General features: G+C 49.0%; 1 protein-coding gene across 1 annotated transcript in view; it reads right to left on the reverse strand.

Annotated features, from left to right (window-relative positions):
• The window catches only part of SCARA5 (scavenger receptor class A member 5), a 124,587-nt gene that overhangs the window by 10,026 nt on the left and 96,353 nt on the right, over positions 1-18,208 (reverse strand). The window lies entirely within an intron of this gene.

The raw sequence follows: 18,208 nt of genomic DNA on the forward strand, positions 1-18,208 counted from the left end.
ACAGCCATCTGATCTTCGACAAAGTTGAAAAAATAAGCAGTGGGGAAAGGACTCCCTATTTAATAAATGGCGCTGGGACAGTTGGCTAGCCGTATGCAGAAGAATAAAACTGGACCCTTACCTTTCACCTTATACAAAATTATATAAGTCAAGATGGATTAAAGATTTAAATTTAAGACCTCAAACTGTAAGGATCCTAGAAGAAAACCTGGGAAACATTATTCTGGACATTGGCCTTGAAAAAGAATTTATGATTAAGTCCTCAAAAGCAAGTGCAACAAAAACCAAAATTGACAAGTGGACAAGTGGGACCTAATTAAACTAAAGAGCTTCTGTACAGGAGGAAAAAAACCCCAAAAAACTATCAACAAAGTGAACAGACAACCTACAAAATGGGAGGAAATACTATTTGCAAACTATGCATCCAACAAAGGTCTAATATCTGGAATCTATAAGGAACTTAATTCAACAAGCAAAAAACAAATAACCCCATCAGAAAATGGGCAAAGGAGGGGCCAGGCTTGGTGGCTTATACTTATAATCCCAGCGCGTTCGGAGACCAAGGCAGGAGGATCACTTGAGGCTAGGGCTTCAAGACCAGCCTCAGACTGGGCAGCATGGGGAAACCCTGTCTCTACAAAATAATAATAAATTAGCCAGGCACAGTGGCCCATGCCTGTGGTCCTAGCTACTCGGGAGGCTGAGGTGGGAGGATCACTTAAGCCTGGGAGGTTAAGGCTGAGTGAGCCAGGTTTGTGCCACTGCACTCCAGCATGCATGACAAAGGAAGACCCTGTCTCAGAAAAAAAAAAAAAAGTGGGCAGGAGACATGAACAGATATTTCTCAAAAGAAGATATACAAGCAGCCAACAAACATGAAAAAATGCTCATCATCACTAATCATCAGAGAAATGCAACTCAAAACGACGATGAGATACTGTCTCATACCAGTCAGAATGGCTATTATTAAAAAGTCAAAAAACCAACAGATGCTGATGAGCCTGTGGAGAAAAGGGAATGCTTATACTGTTGGTGGGAATGTAAATTAGTTCAGCCACTGTGGAAAGCAATTTGGAGATTTCTCAAAGAACTTAGAACTATCATTTGACACAACAATCCCATTACTGGGTATACATCTGAAGGAAAATAAGTCATTCTACCAAAAAGACACATACACTCATAAGTTCATTGCAGAACTATTCACAATAGCAAAGACATGGAATCAAGCTAAGTGCCCATCAGCAGTGGATTGAATAAAGAAAATGTGGTACATATACACCATAGAATACTATGCAGCCATAAAAAAGAACAAAATAATGTCCTGTGCAGCAACAGGGATGCAGCTGGAGGCTGTTATCCTAAATGAATTAACACAGGAACAGAACACCAATACCTCATATTCTCACTTTTAAGTGGGAGCTAAACACAGGGGTGGGGGCAGGAATACAAGATGGGGGAGGGTAGAAGAGGGGTAAGGGTTGAAAAACTAACTACTGGGCACTATGCTCACTACCTGGGTGACAGGATCATCTATACTCCAAGCTTCAGGATCACGCAATATACCCAGGTAACAAACCTGCACAGGAACCCCCTGAATTCAAAATAAAAGTTGGAATAATAAACAATAAAATAAAATAGCCTTTTTTAAAGAGTAGTTTTAGGTTCACAGAAAAATTGATTGAAAGGTTCAGAAAATTCCTGTATACACCACCCCTCCCCCTACACACAGCCTCCCCCAATATCAACATCCCCCGAGAGTGGTGCATTTGTTACACTCAATGAACCTACACTGATGCATCATCATCACCCAGCGTCCACAGTTTACATTTGGGTTCACTCGTGGTGCTGTGCATGTGATGGGTTTGGACAAATGTATAAAAACATGTATTCGCCATTACGATATCATATGGAATCTTTTCACTGCCCTAAAAGTCTCCTGTGCTCCACCTATTCAGTGGGACTATTCATGTCTCCCTCCTCCCTACCTCTGGCAACCACTGATCTTTTTACTGTCTCCATAGTTTTGCCTTTTCCAGAATGTCATAGTTGGAATCATACAGTATGCAGCCTTTTCAGATTGGCATCTTTCACTTAGTAATAAGTAAGTGAACCTTCATGGAAGGTTCCTTCATGTCTTTTCGTGGCTTGATAACTCCTTTCTTTTTAGAACTGAATGATATTTCATTTTCTATGTGCACCATAGTTTACTCATCCATTTACCTACTGAAAAACATCTTGGTTGCTTCAAAGTTTTTGCCTGGATGAATAAAGCTGCTGTAAATATCCATGTGCACGTTTTCATGTGGATGTCAGTTTCAGCTCATCTGGGTAAATATCAAGGAGTGTGATTACCAGATTTATCTCCACTGTTTGAGACCCGGTGACCAGCAGCCTTGCCTGCCAGGGAGGAGGGTGTAGGAGAAATAGGAAGCCAAGGATGGTTAAGGCTTTGTGGGCAGGTAGCCTTGCTGTGTCCCGGGAAATGTCTTAGCCCTGATTTGGTCGTTCATGTTCACTTTCCCACTAGGTTGTGAGTGTGAAAGTGCTTTAAGCCAGAGAGAGCCAGTTGTGAATTTTGGTTCTGCCACTTACTATCTGCAACTGTGAGACACATTGGTTCATCAAATCTGAGATGCCACCTGTTGTAACGGGCACCTCACTGTTTTATATGCCACTAAGAAGGAAAAAACTCTGGTGTAGGTGGCAAATTATGTCAAGTGCCGGATGCTTCCTGATTTCACAGATATGTAAATGTGTGTCACAGAATCAATGAAACATGGCAATAGATGTGAAGAGCTCAGAATAGCACCTGGCACATAGTAGGCCCTTTCAACCTGAATGACTTTAAGTTAGCCTTACAACCTCTCTAAGGGCATTTCCCCAACTTGCGACATGGGAACAACATCCACACTGCAGGACTGTCATGCAAACACAACGCAACAAAGTTAAAGGGCTCTGGGCACACTCCTGGCCCATGGAAGCATCAGCAATGCGGGTCTCTTCCCCCTTCTCTGAGGGCTGAGCCCCTGCCACATTGATCTCTAAACTCAGTGCTTAGCACACAGCCTGGCTGGAGGAAATGAAAAATCAAAGTTTGCAGAATGGAGTAGAAAGTCATTTCTGAGCATTACAATGCATTGGTTCTCCAAGGGGAAATGTTGGTGACTCAAACAACACCAGAGCAACTGAAAGAAGCCTTTGGATCATCACAAAGCCAGGGTTTGGCTGGGAAGTCATGGTCTCAGGGCAATACACATGGTCAGTGCCAGAGCTGGGATCACAGCTTGGGTTTCCTGATGCGTCTTCCCATATCCTTTTCACCATCCTGCCTGCCCCACTACTCTTGGGGGCTATTTCCCCTGCTGGCACCTGACCTGAGCGTCCTCACTTGATAAGATACTGGAGCGGTCAGTGGGTCTTTTCAAGATCATTAGGAACACCAGATTCCACAGCCAATCCAGACCTACTGAAAGAGAATCTTGGTGGCAACAGTGAGGGATCTATGTTTTTCCAAGTGTCCCAAATAATTCAGAGATAATTGGTTCGTGGGCTGTGGACTGGCATTTGGATTAGACGATCCATCAGCAAGGTTCCTTCTAGCTCCAACCCTCAGTAATCCAAGGTCAGAGAAGAAATCAAGGTCATCTCTTTTTAAAGCCAGAAACCACTGGTGTCATGTGGGTGGGGGTGGACATTGTACTGGAACCCAGTGACAAGTGGGTGACACAATGCAGGAAAATGCCTATGTGAACTACCAGAGAAAATAACAAACCTACTCAAGCCCTGCTACCAATAAACGCGGCACTCTTGGACTTTTGTTTTTCCTTTATCTTTTATTTGGCCAAGTGGGCTGGAAGGAGCGTCCTTTTAATGACTGTGATTTGGCAAAGACCTTCATAGGTCCTGAAGGAGATGGCAGAATTGACATCTGTGCCCCATGAGAAAGGAGAGAACTCAGAACTGGCCACATGCCTGGGCCAAGAAAACCCTAGAAAATTCTGCAGAGGCACCAAAGAAGCCACCAGGAAGCGACCCCAGTCCCAGGAAGGATGCTAAAGACTACAGCGAGAGCACCAGCGATGCCTCCTCTCTATATTGGATGTATTTGCTGTGGATCCTGCATCCCTGGCCAGGTGACCGTTCTCTCCATACAGACTGCAAATACAAACTCATGCAGGCTGTCCCGAAACAGGCTGAGGCTGCGCGAGAGAAGAGAGATCCTGGAGAAGAAAAACATGGAGAGGAGCTGGAATTCAGAGGCTGGGTCTGACACCAAGAAACTCCCTGGGAGCGGTAAGGACAGGCTAACCTGCAGCCAGCAGCACCAAGGGGGACCTGGCTGCTGCGTGGGGGCTTGGCCCCGGGTTGGCTGAGGCCATGCTGTCAGCCCTGGTTTCTCACAGACTTGCCTCACCTCTGGCTGCACCAGGGGGCCTACAACAGAAGCCACAGCGTGGAGTCAGCAAGTAGGGCAAGAAGTGGCAGGAGGATGCTGTGAGTCCCAGAGCAGGCCAGGTAGAGGTCACGTGTGGGGTCAAAACAACAAGAAGAGGCTGGGTGTGACTAGGCAGCCAAGGCAGACGGTTGGAGACTCCCTGACTTAGCCTCTCTGTTCTGGCCAGCCTGAACTCACTTTGTGCACCTACTTGTTTAGCCAAGTAAGTGACTAAGAGTCTATTAGACAGCTATGGATATGCCCATGAACAGAGTCCCTGCCCTCATGGAGCCGACATTCTAGGGAGAGTCTGGCAATACAGCTAGTCAACAAAAACAGAACCATAATCATAGCCAAGCGGTGATAAAAGCATAGATGGGAACAGAAGCACAGGAAGGAAGTACAGAGTGAGGCAGGCACTATTGTGGGCAAATGAACAAAGGAGTGGAGAGTGACGGCAGGTGCCATCTTGGCCGAGTGGAGGAGGTAAGGGAATGAGAGAGAGGGCAGGCACCATCTTGGCCGAATGGACAAGGAAGGAAATGAGAGCGAGGGCAGCCACCATCTTGGACAGGTGGACAAGGGAGGGACTGAGAGGGCAGGTACTATCTTGGACAAGTGAACAAGGAAGAGGGTGGAGAGTGAGGAGTGACAGCAGGTGCCATTTTGGACAGGTAGAGAAGGAAGGCCTTGAATGGAGACCTGAATGAGCTGAGGAAGGACATGGACTCCCCCACCTCGGAAAACCCCTTTCTATACTCTGGCCTAAGCTTTCCTTGTCTTTTAGATCTCAGCTTAGATGCCTCTTCTCCTTTTCTGGTCCCCACACCCAACAGGGCCCCTGCTAGGTACATGCTTATAGCTTTGTATCATAATTGCTACTGCTATTTACTTTCTTAGGACACTGTGAGCCTTCTGAGGATCACGTGACCTGCTACAGGGCCCAGTGCACTGAGATGCCCAGCCTGTGCAAAGGGAAGGTGTGCATGAATGGATTAATACAGTAATACTCATTAATACAGACCCAGATGGGCAGGTGCTGTCTGGAGGGCATGGCTCCCCAGAGTCCAGGGTTTTGGTGGCAACCTGAATGAAGAATCCACCATCAGGGCCCCAAATCTTCAGCATCCTCTTTATTACATCACAACCCTTCTAATCACACACTTGCTGCCTTCTCTACTTGAGATGGCTCTGGATTCTGGACCTGGAGCTCAGGCTATTACAATGACTGTACATCTCAAGTGAGAGAATGGGGACATGGCTGTCAAATGATCATGGTGGTTGCAAGGGGAAGTCTGGAAAATGTCATTTGGATGCTGAAATACTGAAATTCCCAAGAGGTCTCAATGTATATAGAAGTGATAGAAGAATATTTGGAAACAAGACATCTTCAAAAAATTGAAAACATATGATAACCATAATTATGGGACGCACAGCATCGATTTCAAGGATGTCTCTGGCCCATGGCCTATGCTTACCATGCACCAAGCAAAGTCATGGCCTGCAGGGCTCCTCATGGTCTCCTCAGTAGGGACCACATTGATCTCAGGAACTGAAAAGTGCCCTCAAGGGAGAAAAAGAACTAGAGAGCACCTGGGTGAGGCTGGACAAGGCACCACTCCACCCAGGCCCCAGTGTCAGTTCATCAAGCACGGAGGCCTGCTCCTCACCACCTGTCCCCAGACCCCCAGACCCAGGGCTTCCCCCCATGGTGGAGGGCCGCCTGCCCACAGGGTCGACAGATGCTGCCTGCCCCAGCAGGGTCAACACAAATCTGAAAGCCACACCTTCTCCCCTGGACTCACCCAAATCAGAGGTCACATTTTGTTCTAGCTCCACTTCACAGAGCATGGCCCCAAGCTGTGGATTTTGCATCCTTTTCTCCCCACCCACAAAATCTCAACTCTGTGACCACCTCTCTGGGAAACCACAGGCTGGGGTTTGACTTGCTTATGATGTAGGCTGCCCTGATTCAGGAACTTGGAGTCTAAATTCAGAAACTCGTGTCTCTGGCCTCCTTTGTCCCTGTAGAGGTATAGGGGAGGCCGGCAGGCAGCCAGGAGCCTTTCCCAGAGCTGAGCAATGAGGTCACCTCCAGCAACACACTTGGGGAATCACCAATGCCCTCCAGCAGCGACTACCCTCTAGCCTGAGAAGGACGTCATGATTTAAGAGGTTTGGGTTTCTGTGGGCAGAGGGTTTAAACTCTGCTTTTTCCCGGCAGTTTCTGCCCCAGGTCAAAGCTTTCCCATCAAGCAACCAACCGCCACTGGGAAATGCTCTTGCCCCACAATGTGTCAGCCCCCACTTAATCAGACACAGTGACTGACAGACAGCCTCAGCCTGGTCCGTGACTTCCCCAAGACTCTTCCTGTCAGTCCAGGGAGCTTCCTTCTCAGATCCCCCCAAGAGGGTCCCTGCAGGGGGAACGGGGCTACTGGAGTCAGGGAGATGCCTCTCTCTGCACATGGCAGTGGAGGAAAATGGGAGACAGGGATTCTTGATTGTGGGAAATTCAGACACTCCTTGGCTCCAAAGCAAGAGCAGATGCTCCAGATAGAGAGCAAAGGGCAAGAGAGCTGATGATGAGCAATGGAACCCCAGGCTTTTGAGGTTGCAGCCACGTCCCCTAGTAACTGCCCCTTCAATGACTACAAGGCCCCTTCACCTCCTCCTTGGCATCACACCGCATTGAGCCCTTGAAAATCCTTCCTGTGCAATGAGGATCAGCACCCCGGAAGAAAACCCTGCCCCATACCACTCCTGTGTGGATATCTGATTTGCACCCCTCAGGTGAGGGCGTTAGGTGCAAGAGGAAAAGAGACTATCATGCTTTTCCTCTTGTTCTGAATCCCTAACCTGCAGACTGGGGTCTGCCCGTCCATGCCTCTGCGGTTTGCAAGTTGAGAGGATGGTACTGGCTACAAGGCTGGTCCTCACCACCTCTGTGCAGGAATGGCACCGGCACATAGCATCACTTGGCTGGGAAACCCAAGCTTAAGGGAAACACCAAGAGCTGTTCCTTACTAAAAACAAGGGGAGGCTATTCTTGACAGCTCGTTCCAATCTCCATCCCACAAGGCTTTGGCAGAGCTTTTTCTTGTAATGCCCACCCCTGCCCCCATAGCAGAGATACCCAGCTGTCCACAGGGTTCATCTCTGTTCCTCTTTTCCCTGCTGCCCCAGAATTGGAGACCGTGAGCCTGAGATGGAGCAGGGACCCCTCTTAGGAGCTGCCAGGCCCCCAAATATGGAAATAAAAGAACATCTTGAGTTTCTTCAAGGGAAACTCTAGGCACCTAGCTAACCCCAAGAAGTAAATGAGCAACTTGATGAGAAAGAAAGTAATAGTAGCTTAAAATAATAGTCAAAGAAGTTAGAGTCATCAGATGTTTGGCTTTCTATAGAAACCAAAGAGAACATCTTAACATATGTCCCTGAGGTGCTTTTCAGAAACCCAGCTAGATGTTTTTCAGAAACCTAGAACCAAATGGATTTGCTGGCATGTAGACCTCGAATGAGGAGAAACTGAGGCCTGAACTCTGATTGACGGACTTGTTGTTTTTTTTTGAGACAAAGTCTGGCTCTGTCACCCAGATTGGAGTGCAGTGGTGTGATCTCAGCTCACTACAACCTCCGTCCACCAGGCTCAAGCCATCCTCCCCTGCCTCAGCCTCCCAAGTAGCTGGGACTACAGGGTGCGTGCTGCCATGCCCAGCTAATGACTATGTTCTTTATTCTTTATTCTCCACTGTCATAGAATAAAGGGAAATTCCAGGCACCTAGCTATCTCTGAGGACCTGGAGGAAGTCACATCCACAGGTCAGACCTTAACATTTCTTTCTGCTGAACCCAAGATTTTAGACAAAATTTCCCTTCCCTAACCGATTGCAAATCAGAAAGTCTTTGAAGCCATGTATGACCTGTAAGCCCTTGCTTCCAGATTTCCCACCTTTTTAGGCCAAACCAATGTATAACATCCATGTATTGATTTACAAATTTGCCTGTAACTTCTGCTTTCCTGAAATTTACCCCTGCCTTTAAACAGCCTTGCTTGTAAGCCATCCAGGAAGTTGAGTCTTAAGCGTGAGCTACCAGATTCTCTTTGCTTGGTGCCCTGCAAATAAACACCATGCTTCCTCCCACTGCACAATTTCAGTATGGATGTTTGGCTTTACCACTCCAGGCAAGAAGATCCCACTTCGGTTTGGTTACAAGCCCCATCAACACCCTGTGACCAAGGTTCTCCCCTTTGATACGGAGAAGCGGAAAGAGAAAAGTGCTGTCACCTCAAAGCCCAGACCAGAGCGTCCCTGCCTGGTTTCACTGTGTAACCCTAGGGGAGGAAAGTGGTTTGAGGGAACATAGGGCAGGAGACTGGCTCCTGGCTGGGTAGCCTCCTTGCTGTCTCCCAGATCAAGGGGCTCATTGTTTCACCCCACAAGTTTTCTGGAGTGTCAGTTCCAGCCTCGGCTTGGAGCTCTCTGCCTCACTGCAGCCCCAGACCACAGCACCTGCCTCCCCATTCCTTGGCCTGTTGTACTGAGCCTGCCCTTCACCCAGGTCAACCCTGGGACCAACCCCATGGTCCTCAGTCATGCTCCTGCTAAGGCCCCAAATCTCTCAAAGCTTGAGCTTGTTCCCCAGTAAAGAGGGTACAGCTGAGGCACAGATGAGGCCAGGTCATGGAGAAGATCAAGGCATGGGTCTAGACAAGGAATCTTAGCATTTTCTCAGGATATCACTAGGAACAACTTCCATTAGCTTAGTTGTCAGCAACAGATGTCCCATTACTTAGTGCTTGGGGCGATTTTTAGGTAATTGTGACACCATCTTTGGGCTTTTCCAATAATCACAAATGATGGTGAAGCATAGCATTTGCCAGCTGGTAGAGATTTGAAGATGACGTCGTCCACACTCTTCACATGACACACGTGGGAGCAGAGGCCCAGAGAGGTGGAGTGCCTTACCCAAGTCATCCCACAGCTAGCAGAAGAGCCGGGGCCTGAACTTGAGACTTAATCCTCAGGCCAATTCTCCGTCTATACCCTCCTTTCTTTCCCAGAATTGTTTTTTCAGAAAATCCCTGGGCATGATCCACCAATTTGCATCACGACTTTGATGCAAGATGCCTTTTGATGGAGCAGTTATGTGAAAAAAACAATTACTTTAACCCTGGAACTGCAATGCTTCTAACTAGAATTCATAGAAACAGCTTGGTTTCTCCTGAGTCTTATGGGAGAACCAAGAAGGCAGGGTTGCCTTTGTGAAGCACAGTCATTGCTGAGTTTGCATTTGAAAATGAACATGCCAACGATTGCAGGCAGGGTAGGATAAACCAACCTTAGCTTTTGAGGAAAGGGATAATATTCACTGAAGTCCAGGGTGATTCTACTTCCTGTGCCCAGATTTGCAGCACCAAAAATGCGTTATCTGTATTAATTCTTTATGCATATTTTATCAATGTCTATGTTTATTTTTTCAATTGCATATTTATTTATCCATCCAGTTACAGGTACAGAATTACTACCACATTCCAGGATTCTGCTAGGCGCTAAGGATGCAAGGATAAATAAGTGTTGTCTTTGCCCTGGACTCACTCAAATGAACTAACAGTTTAAAAGAGATAAGAAAGACCACAGAATGTCAAAGCTGGCAGAGAACTCAGGGGCTCCCTAGGCCAAAACCCTCAGTTAGAATTGAGGAAACTGAGGTTGAGAGAGAAGTCACCAGCCATTACTGAGATGCCAGATCCTTCTCTTTTGGGACCACTTCTCTTTCCGATGCTGGCTACTTTCAGTAACAAACCATAATACCAAGAGAAGACAGTTTGAGGTTAAACCAGCAGGGCCCAGGGTGGAGCAGGCTGGCACTTCTAGAACCAGGTGACACCGCTCTCCATCTGTGAAGGTTACAAGCACATATACTATTTTCCCTTGGAAATAGAGACCATGTCTTGTTTGTCCATGGCCCCTTAACATTTAACATGACACGTGGCTGGCTGAGGGCCCTGAGTGCTGAATAGATGGCGTGGAGGGCAATGGGTAGATGCGTGCATGACTTTATGAGCAAGCATGATTGGAATCCCCTTCTGAATGCCTCTGGATCCCGGTACCTCCCTGGTTCCAGTCTTAACCTCCGGTGCTTCCGTGTTCAGAATGGGTGCTGTTCTCACCCACAGATCCCACCTGCTCAGGGTGGGAGGGGTGGGAAAGGTGCTGCCCCAGCACGGAGGCCACAGCTCGCTGTGCACACAGTGACTTGGGGCCTGACCCTGGATTGCATTGATTTGTGCTGCCCTTCTGTAGATCATTCTAGATTGCCGCCTTGCTAATTGATCTCTAAACGTGTATCGATCTATCCTTGGGGACGCAGAGGTATTTCACCCTGTCTCTTCTTTGGATGCAAAATGCCCCGAGGAAGTTCCAGGCTGTGCCAGCAGGTGTAGGTCTGAAGCAGGCAGCATGGTGGGTGAGGGGAGCCCAGGGTAGAGACGGGATGGGCAGGGCCAGTCCAGGCATGCTACGAGTGCTCTTGAAAGTCTGAGAGGCATCAGGACACGCTCTTCCTCATTTCCTCACTGTCACATGGGCCTCTCAGGGTTGTTGAGCGGATCAGTGACAAAGGCTCTGTAGCCAGGCTCTCCTGAACCTCAATCTCCCCTCTATAAAGACACGAGACATGTCTATATACATGTGAACAGACACTACTATAGGTTTTTGTTTTTTTTTTTTTAGATGGAGGACTCTCGCTCTGTCATCCAGGCTGGAGTGCAGTGGCACAATCTCGGCTCACTGCAACCTTCACGTCCAGAGTTCAAGTGATTCTCCTGTCTCAGCCTCCTGAGTAGCTGGGACTACGGGTGCGCATCACCATGCCTGGCTACTTTTTGTATTTTTAGTAGAGACAGGGTCTCACCATGTTGGCCAGGTTGGTCTTGATCTCTTGACCTCATGATCTGCCCACCTCAGCCTCCCAAAGTGCTGGGATTACAGGCGTGAGCCACCACGCCCAGCCCACTAATATAGTTTCTAACAGCTCAAGATTCCACCCCTAGGATGATCTGGCCCCCCTTAAAGTGCCTGCCTGAGAAAATGCAAGACTACCAAAAGAGTTTCCTGTATGTTCCAGCCAACACCTGAAGACGGGGCCCCCGTCCCCCGGCCACTGTGGGAGTGCAGAAGCCTCACTGTAATAAGCCCCAGCTATCAAACTCAGATGGGTTTTACGTGAACTAGCTCCTTTCCGCTTTTTGTAATTTTTCACTTCCCTGACTCTACTGAGTCCTCACTCTTCCCTCTCCCTAATCCCTCCTTTTCCCTTAAAATACCCGTCACCTCTGTACACATCAAGGTTGCATTCAGTTCACGCTGGACTCTTTCCTGCTGCAATAGTTATCACTGATTACAATCTGTTCTTATCGCTGTAACTAGGGTCCAGCTTTGTCTGTCTTAGACATCAGATGTGGTTAGAGCGTGGCTCTCGACAGGCTGGTCGGGTGTGTGCCATGCTCACGGCCTGTGGGCATTGCCTTCCACGTGGGAAAGACCATAAATCATTGGCCCGACTCAGAAGTTCTGTCCAAGCCTCTCTGATGAAGATTAGCAGGGCCACCTCTCCCAGGAGGCCAAACTGGGGAATTCGGAGAGAGCCGAGCAGACACAAAGAGACCGAGAGGCAGGGATGGTGGAATCAATAAGCCATGTTGGAGAAGAGGCCTCCCAGTGAAAAGCTGAGCCAAAGGGCAGTGGCCCCCAGAACGGCCTTGGATTCTGAGTGACCTTCTCAGGCCAGGATCCACAAGGCCCACCTGAACTATGGGTCCTGGTCATCCCAAATCTCCTTGCATATCCTCATTACTTGAAGTGACCCAGATGAGTCTCTGGTCCTTGGGACTGGAAAAGCTTGAGGAGGGCACCTGCGAATCCCACGCACCCATCTGAGAACTGATCAGCCGCTTGCCGCTGTGGGTCCTGGGGAAATTAGGAATTTGCACAGCGTCAAACACTGTCATGGTGATTCCTGTGGGGAGACAACTCAGGAGGGTGGAAAGAGGCAGGCTGGACTCAGGAGCAGGCTTGGAATCTGGCTCCACCATGGGCCAGAAGTGACCTCTCCACACCTCACCTCCTAAAAATGGGCATCACGGTGGCGGCTGGGAGCAACAGGGCATGTCAAGGACTTGGCACCTAGTGTGAGCTCCCACCCCTGGCCAGCTGGCAGTCCTCCCAGGAGCATGTGGGTCAGCTCCGAGGGTCCCCATGCTTGGGATGGCTTAGACACCCATGGGATGTATCCTTGAAAGACTTTTTGCACCCGTAGGAAGCAGGAACAAAAAGGCTCATCCCCTGAATTGAATGAGTCTCCTCCTAACTTCCTCTGTTCTCCCCAGGGCTCGGTTTCTGGCTTCTTAGCATATTAGAGGAGGCAGGACCAGGCCATCCGTGAGGCAGAAGATCAGCTCCTGCTGTCAGCAACTTTCCGTACATTGATGCAAACTGGATGTTATTCGTTAAGCAAGGCAGCTCGGGAATGGCCCAGGAGTGCAATGCTAGGGCTGCGACCACGCTTGAGCTCCTAGTGCAGACCTTAGGAATCTACTATGCGGGGATTCTCCTCTCAAAACAAACATTTCTTTGCTCTCTTTGCTTTGTAAATGTATATGTCAGACAAGCAGGGTCCCAGGCAAAGCAGGCTGGGTCTCACCCCAGATGCCCCTGAACCCCGGAGCTGGAAGGGGCCTTGGACACTGGCCTTGAACCCCTCCCTTCTACTTCAAACACACAGATCCTCTCCTCTCTGTAGCACGCCAGACAGCTGCTCATCCTGCTTCTGGGAATGGAAGGGAACCCGACAGCATCTCTGGGGAATGCATTACAGGAGTTTAAAGCCAGGATCTGGTTTCACTTACTCGTCATGGCATCTCTGGACATCCCAGGGTTTTGCATCCGATTATTCCCACCTTATTTTACACTGTGTGCTTGGGGATTCATGGCTATCACTGGGGTATGAGATGGGGAATAGCCTTTTCCTTCTTTCAGTGCAACTGAGCAAGCGGTTTCATTCCTCCGCCCCCAGCAGGTTTAGGAGGACTATGTAATGGCCAGTGGCTGCCATCTCTCAGAACTGGCTTCCAGGGCTGGGGTAACCTCAGAGCTATCTACTGCCAGCAGGGCTTGGCCACACCTGGCTCAGAGCCATCTCCAAACCCAGCAACAACACAGCCAAGTTCTGGGTACTACCCAGGACGGAGTTCAAGTCGGGCGTAAACAGAGGAGAGAATGATTGTCTACTGAGGTCCCACCGTGCACAGGCTGGGCACTGCGCAAAGTGCTTCGTACGTGCATTTGCTCATTTCTTCTTCACAGCAGCTCCACGAGTTAGTTATTGCAGCTCATTTAACAGAAGAGAAAACAGGCTCAGAAAGGTCAAGTAAAAATTTGCTCAGGGTCACACAGCTGCCACATGGCAGCGTCAGAGAGAAGGGCAAAGGCTTGTTATTTTCAATCCACAGAGGCGACTCTCAGGCTGAATACTTAAGACAAATATTTAATAACAGCCCTCTCCAAACATAAAGTGCTTTTCATCCATCTCACAACAGCCCTATGGGGTCTGTCGGATCCACTATTCTCAGGCTTAAGGGAATGAGTCTTAGACTGAAAGCAGTAGCTCTAGTCTTGACTGTATCTAGGAAGCACCTGGGAAGCTCTGAAACCCACCAGTGTGAGGGGCCAGTTTTGAACAATTCGTAGGTGATTTTGGTGCACAGCCAAGGCTGAGAAGCTCTGTGGGAGAGCATGGATCGGGGATCAAGCCCCGGCTACACAACTCCCTAGTTGTGGGGTCTTGTAAGGCAGAGAGACATCACCTCCTCCGGGAAGGCTTCCCTGATTGTGGCCTCAGTATGTGCTCCCCACTAATGAGAAATCCTGCACTGTGATTCCCTCTTCCGTGTCTCTCTGCACTCCCCATGGGAAGCTGCGTGAAGGCAGCCACCGTTCTACATCCTTGTGGTTCCAAACCACATCCCTGCAGCAAACAGAGAGCCTGGCACATTCCAGTGCTCAACAGATGGTGTGGAATGAATGAGTGGGGCAATGAATGGATGAATGGGACTCACAGCATTTCAGGGGCTCTAAGACAGGAGCTGGTCACTAACTATCCCAGAACCTGCTTGGCTGTGCACCAGAAGGGACCTAAAGTCCAGGGAACTGTCCTCTACAGAAAATCAGAGGGAAAACCCACCCTAAGCCTGGAAGATTGCAGCTCCTTTATGTTTGTTTTTCCTGCCTTCCAGTCCCCCTGCCAGAGCAAAACAAGAGGAAAGAAAGGAGGTCGTGGAGAATAGAAATAAACACATGGGGCTGGGAAAATAGGCTCTGATTTTCTGCAGCTGCAGAGTAGAGCCCTAGGGATAATTCGGACCATCTGCCCATTAAGGAAGTTGAACTTTCATTCTCTTGTAAAGAAAGAACTCCGCGTGCCCCCAGCCGGCCTGCGGCACAGGGGCTCTGCTGAGGCTGAGGTGACACTGCTCGGCAGGAAATGTGATCCATATGGGAAGGACGGGGGCCAGTCCAAAAGCAAAAGGACTTTCTGATCAGGCTCTCCTGGAGGGCATCGCTTTCAAAACGTGGTCTGGCCTGTGGGTGTGCTTTATACAATGCCATTTCCTAATGGAAATCCGCTCTTAATATGTTCCTTTACAACTCTTCAAAGCACTTTTATTAGCAGGTCTCATGGGGTCTTCGCCACCCTCCCCTAAGACAGGTGGTGTTAGCCCCATTTTACAGGTGAGAAAGCTGAGACTCAGAGAAGGGGAGTGAGTGACTCTCTCCTGGCCACATGACAAGGCGGTCACGCCAGGACCACACCTGGGTTTCCAGAGTGCTGTGTCTCCACTTAGGGGTCACACGGGGTACTTGGGACTTTGGGTAGAAGGAGCCCCAGAACTATCTCCCGCGTTGTCACTGCCCTGAGGATGGCACTGGACTTTTAAAAACCGTGGCCTCACCTCCTTGTCTCCCCAGCTGTGCTTCATATTCTCTGGAAACTGGGAGTTTGCTCTGATTTTGCTATTCCTGGCTACCCGGTGCTCAATAAAAAGTGTGTCTGATCAAATAATAAATGAAGAACTTTTCCTGCCCAGTCCTGAACCGGGAGCTCACCCCATCACAGTGGGAGGATGCCGTTAAGGCCCAGAAGCTCTGCTTAGAGCTGGATTTGTAGGAATTTCCTGGGTGGCGTGGGTGGACAAGTGAGTCCTATTCTTTCTGAAGCTCCTGAACCTCTCACAGGGCAGTGAGAGGTCAGAGTCAACAAGCATTTAAAACCAGAAAGAAATGCTGGAGAGCCAGCAGAAAACAGTGATGCTCTGCACCTGTTTCATCAGGCCTGCAGCCCTCCTAGCTGCACACCCTGTGGGGAGGTGCTGACATCCATAAGGCACACTTCTTGAAGGCTCAGGTTCACGTGCCCAGGGCTAGTGGACCTTCCTGGGAGGGTTCTGCCATCCCCTCCCTGCCCTAGTTCCTATCCCAGTTCTCCTCCTCTAGGTTCTAGGTCTGAGTTCCCTTTCTGGGATGATTCTCCACCTCTGCACCGTAAATCCTCAAAGGTTGGGACTGCCTTGAGAACCAGGTTTACCCCTCTCTAACTCTAGGACCTTGGGCGAGGAATGTAACCTCTCAGCGTGGTTCCCTCCTCAGTTAGATGGGATGACGACATATCCTAGAGTTATTCTGAAACATGCAGGAGCTCAGTGACTGGGTAGTCGCCTCTCAATAGGGTTGAACTCAATATAACCCCTGAAGGTCATCGTGGGAGACCCAGGCACCATGGCAAGTGACTTTTCAAGCCTCTGAGTCAGCGAGAAAGCCAGCTATATACCCCTCTTGCCACCATGGCCCCAAGACCTCCCAGGGAGGTTTACTATGGCTTCGCCTGTCTCTTTCTTCCATCTGAATTCAATAAACGTCTCCCTAAAGAAAAGAGGCTGAGACCGGGCACAGTGGCTCACGCCGGTAATGCCAACACTTTGGGAGGCTGAGGCGGGTGGATCACGAGGTCAGGAGTTCGAGACCAGCCTGACCAACATGGTGAAACCCTGTCTCTACTAAAAGTACAAAAATTAGCCGGGCATAGTAGTGTGTACCTGTAATCCCAGCTACTCAGGAAGCTGAGGCAGGAGAATCGCTTGAACCTGGGAATAGGAGGTTGCAGTGAACTGAGTTCGCGCCACTGCACTCCAGCTTGGGTGACAGAGTGAGACTTGGTCTCAAAAAAAAAAAAAAAGAAAAAAGAAAAAAGAAGAGGCTGAAATCCAGCCCCAGAGGAAGTAAGTCCAACTAGATAGCTGGCCCCAAGCACCCTCCAAGGGTGGCTTCCATGTCAAAGGACAGAGGGTACCTAGGGCTGTGAAGTTCATGTGGTGGCAGTGAGAGTTGATCCAGTGACATCAAAGGCTCCCGGGGACCTCCCGGACTCAATCCGCAGAGCCTGCAGCTGCCTTCACTCCCAGCATAACGGGAGCTCGGGGTCATGGAGATTAAGGACAATTCCTAAGTTTGTTTGAAATGTTTTCTAAATAAACAGTCAAACCACTCTTGGTTTTCATGTGCATCTCAACATAAAAACTGTTCTTTGTTCAAAACCCACATCAAAGATCTCAGCGTCATTTCTTTCACTGGTTTTCGTAGATGATTCCGTGTTCACCTTCGTCTGATGTTGGTATTACTAGGACAGTTTTCTTGCAGGGCAAATCCCCAAAACCACTGCATGTCTGCCAGGGGATTGGGGATGCCAGTCCCTAGTGGGGAGGGAAGGGCGGCACCACAGGCTTGGCTGCCTGTGTAAGCAGAGAAGTGGAGACAGAGCAGGCAACACACATACAAAGAATAGGGATTAGGCAGCAGTCGGACTGGCCACCTCAACTTACGCGTGAAATGCCCCCACTAGATAAGGTGTCATAGCAGCCAAGCCTCCCAAGTCCCATGCACTCACCTGGCTGCTAAATCTGAACATAAACTCCACACTGCCTTGTTTATTTTCTTCCAACTAGCAGTTCTTCCCAGGCTTTGGCCCTGGTTCCTGCCTTTGGTTAGCATATATCCAGAGTACAAATATTAGTGGCCCTGTTAATGACCTCTTAGGATTCCCGGGAGGGGGATTTCATTTCTCCTTGCCTAAGCATTTTTTCCCTGCCAGGGCACGGGCCCAGCTCTCCTCTCTCTCTCTGTCTCTGGCCAGGGATGCTGAAAATACCTTTTAAAGAGATGAACCTAATGCAACAAGCTCAGCTGTCCCTGACTCGCAGGCGCTTCTGCACATCCTTATTTTACCACCTGACTTCTTAAAGGGGCCAGGCCTTTAATTTTTCCAGGTCCTCTTGAATGTATGTGAAGTCATCAAACCACTCACAGCATAGATGAATCAGAATTGAACTGTTTTCTGCACACAGCAGGGCAGAAGCTCCCACGGAAGGGGTCACTGGGAGCTTTCAGGAAGAGTCACTTGATTTGTTTTTGGAAGGCTTAAGATGGGATCTTGGCAAACCAGAATGTCTGGAAGGCCAGATCTCATCCTCTGCACAGAACAGGGGAAAAAAGAGGAAATTGTGGCCAGAGAGGCTAAGCGACTAGCCTCAGGGCCACATAGCCAGTGAGGTGAAAACAGGACTTGGATTTAAGGTTTGCTACTGTGACACTGATATAATAAGAAGTATTTGGTCTTCATCTCCAGCTCCCAGCCAGAGCTCCTAGAACTCTTGTAACT

This window comes from Theropithecus gelada, chromosome 8, assembly GCF_003255815.1.
Source record: "Theropithecus gelada isolate Dixy chromosome 8, Tgel_1.0, whole genome shotgun sequence".
Taxonomy (NCBI): domain Eukaryota; kingdom Metazoa; phylum Chordata; class Mammalia; order Primates; family Cercopithecidae; genus Theropithecus; species Theropithecus gelada.